General features: G+C 42.1%; 1 long non-coding RNA gene across 1 annotated transcript; it reads left to right on the top strand.

Annotated features, from left to right (window-relative positions):
• The first annotated feature begins 1,031 nt into the window (after positions 1-1,031).
• On the top strand, positions 1,032-1,850 carry LOC110680658. Its single transcript, XR_002502961.1, has 3 exons — positions 1,032-1,339; positions 1,404-1,471; positions 1,525-1,850. It is a non-coding gene; the product is annotated as an uncharacterized LOC110680658 (long non-coding RNA).
• Positions 1,851-3,827: the final 1,977 nt, after the last annotated feature.

The raw sequence follows: 3,827 nt of genomic DNA, 5'->3' as shown, positions 1-3,827 counted from the left end.
CTGCATACCACGACTACGAGCGGCCTACGCCAAGGTACGGTACAATTGCCAACACTGCAAAAACCACCGCGCCACACCGCAGCCACCTATAATGGCCGACCTTCCTTCAGAGCGACTCGACGCATTCGCCCGTCCCTTTACCCATATTGGCGTCGACTATTTCGGTCCCCTCGAAGTCGTCGTAGGGCGCCGCGTGGAGAAACGATGGGGCATGCTGGTAACGTGCCTGACTACGCGTGCAATCCACATCGAAGTGGTGCACACTTTGAGTACCGACTCGTGCATCATGGGTCTTCGCAACTTTGCAGCACGTCGAGGCACACCTAAAACGATCTACAGTGATCGCGGCACTTGCTTCATCGGCGCGAGCCGTGAATTAATGAACGTTGCAGTTGGGTTCAACCAGGACGATTTGATGAAGGAGTTTGGTGGGATCGAAACAACTTGGAAATTCAACCCCCCAGCCTCACCGCACATGGGCGGCAGCTGGGAACGCCTAATAGGCATCGTGAAGCGAAACCTGATGGCGATTCGGCCGTCTCACAAGCCTAACGATGAAGTGCTACGGAACCTTCTAGCCGAGATCGAGAACACCGTAAACTCTCGGCCACTAACGCACGTCCCAGTAGATGATGAGTCCGCATCCGCGCTCACCCCTAATCACTTCCTCTTGGGGTCATCGGATGGTACTAAGCCACTATGCACTTTGGACGACAGCGGAGCAACCCTACGACGGACCTGGCGAATGTCTCAACAGCTAGCGAACCAGTTCTGGAAACGTTGGCTGAGTGACTATCTGCCGGAGATCACTCGCCGAACGAAGTGGTACACCGATACGAAGCCTATTGCTATCGGCGACATAGTGGTCGTCGTCGATCCAAAGCTTCCCAGGAACTGCTGGCCCAAAGGTAAGGTCATCGGTACTAGCATCAGCCAGAAGGACAACAAGATCAGGGCGGCCACCGTGCAAACCACCACCGGAGTGTTCGAACGTCCGGTAGCCAAGCTGGCCGTGCTGGATGTACGGCGCGACGAAATGTAAGCCGACCAGATCATCGGCGTACCCGGGGGGAGTGTTGAGTACGCACCTCTCTATCCAGCATCTCTAATCTACACACATCAACAAACGTAGGTATTGCATGCAACCTTCTCCCCTGAGGCCCTTGGTCAAACGTCATGACCAATATGCTATTGTGGTGGACAGATAAGATACAATTGATACAGCGTATAATATCAACAGCGCTCATGTGCTCTTTTGAGTTTCTAAAACTACATCTAAAATAGTGTTACATGCAATAAGAATCTAGAAAATTGTGCAATAATAGTGTGAACTAAATGGGTAACATTCTATCAACTTGAATTATGTTGAAATTCATATAATTTAATAGTAAACTTATCTACAGTGTTCACTTAACATCTAGTGCATTTTTCTAACCTAAGATCTACATAAATCTAAAACCTACATGCAAAGGTAAATGAAATTAGCTAAATTATATTGAAATACTTAAACCTAGATTGTTTTAGTACGGTGAGGATCTAGTACGGTAAATTTGATATTGCTAAGGTGATTAGTAGGAAAAGGAGATCGCAACAATCGCAAGACCGGATTGATCATCCGCAAACACTGCACAACGGGACTAAACGTAAGTCAATACGGACATATTATACTAAAGTTCACAATCTATTATTTTAACTAAATCTAAATGTAAAATGGCACACAATATGTAAACTAACACATATGTACATGAAATAATTTCAGGAATTTAATAATAGCCACATTTAAACGTAAATCCTACGTCTCCGGTCGTTTATGCTATTATTAGTTTGGAAATAAACCCTGTGCGTTTCTTCGTTGGACACATTTCCAACAATTGTATTCAAAATAAACTGTTATAAAAAACCTCAGTGTTCGGAGCAGTTTTTCCAAAGCTGCTGATAAATCTAAACACAAGACTATAGTTATTTCAAATGTCTGCAAGTTTTTCTGGCATAAAATTTCACTTCAAAGGCTTTTTTATGTTTCGGTGTGATGCAATCACAATTGCATATTTGCTGGGATGTTCATGTGAGGGTTTGCGCATGATTGATACAAACACAGAGGAATAAGAAAAAAAACTCAGCAATTACAGAAAAAGAAGACCGTCTTTGCGAGTCTCGTCTCAGGAAAAGACTACTACAAATGTTTATCCTTATTTCATGTGATAGTCAAAAAGATATAAAAAAGTCTACGTTACGGCTCATACAAAACTTTACTTTTTTTCATACAAAAAGTGTTATGGAGGGGGGTAGGGGGTTGAAAATGTTCAACTTCAGCGTTACGTAATGAATGGATGCTGCCTTATACAAAATTAATGTTAATTTGATTGTTTTGCAAGTGCGCGGAATTAGGCATTTTTCTGCGCGGAATATGGAAAAGCGTGTAAAAAATGCGCGGAATTAAGCAATTTCAACGAGTGAACTATTTCAAAAAAAAATCACAATTGTAACGTGTGAATACAGTCTAGTTTATATTTTTGCCATAATTTAAAACATATTTGCTAGCGATCCACCCATAAAGCTTTTTTGTTGATGCAATACTAATTTTTAATTAAGCATTTGAAATGTTTTATTCTTTAACTGCGCTGAATTACGGCACTCTACGGTAGTCGGCAAGCAGAAAAAAGCAGGACAGAGCTTGAAATATGTTAAAATAATCATGACACATTGAAAGAATCACTAAATCAATGGTCTGCTAAATCAGGACGGATTACCATCTAGTTATGACAGTAATAGAAAAATATATTTCGAAACATTTTTAAACAATGAGAAGAGTGAAACATTTTAAGATGTAGCAAAGTAGAAATAACATCATTGATGTTTGAAAGTTATTTGTCCAAAACTATATAGGTATGTCAGTATCATCAAATATTACTTTATACAACTTTTTTTTGGTGGTTTACAGATTTTGAGCTTGAAGATGTTCGTTCTAAACGATTCTAAACGAAAGAGAACATTCAGACTCGACGGGTTGGAGGAGAGTTATGCATCAATTTGTCTGCTGTTATTTAACTTATTTATAATTATATCCCAACAAACTTATGCAAAAGTCTCAAAAAAAATTTGCTCCAATAGGATTTGTTTTTTTTTTCAGCAACCTTCTTCATTAAGGGTCCAAGAATCAGTTTTCACTATGAGATGATAAGTTTTACCTACACTACAGTAAAAACTGTTGAAGAAGTATCTCAGCAAGCCTTGACATCTATAGCTGTAAGAATTATCAGAAAATAAATTAGTTCCTTTTTAACCACTACCAAAGACAGACGTCTTAGCTACTCTCTACAGGTTATGGGCCTGTCGCATTAGAAAATGCCATCGACTCCAACTTCAAGTTCCGGCGGATCTTCAAGCCTCCCACCAATCGAGCGATTGGCTGGACGAGAAAATTGGTCGTCATGGAAGTTCGCAGCGAAAACTTTTCTTCAGCTGGAAGGACTTTGGGAAGCCGTGAAGCCCAAGAAAAATGAAGACGGAACATTTGAAGCGGTCGAAGAGAAAAAGGACCTTCAAGCCCGATTGAAGCTGATCCTGCTCCTGGACCCGGCAATCTACGTCCACATAGAAGACGCCGAATCGGCGCGTGCGGCGTGGGAAAAATTGGAAACGGCGTTCGAAGACAAGGGGCTGTCTCGGCAAATCGGCTTGCTCCACAAGCTCATCAAGTCGGATCTGGACTCGTGCGGCTCGATGGAAGAGTACGTGAACCAGGTAATTTCGACTGCGAATCAGCTGAACAGCATCGGATTCAAACTGCCGGATCTGTGGGTTGGAATGATCCTCCTGGCTGGGCT

This window comes from Aedes aegypti, unplaced genomic scaffold, assembly GCF_002204515.2.
Source record: "Aedes aegypti strain LVP_AGWG unplaced genomic scaffold, AaegL5.0 Primary Assembly AGWG_AaegL5_hic_scaff_1722_PBJ_arrow, whole genome shotgun sequence".
NCBI lineage: Eukaryota > Metazoa > Arthropoda > Insecta > Diptera > Culicidae > Aedes > Aedes aegypti.
The sequence above is the reverse complement of the archived record's forward strand: the minus strand, read 5'-3'. Positions and strand labels throughout refer to the sequence as shown.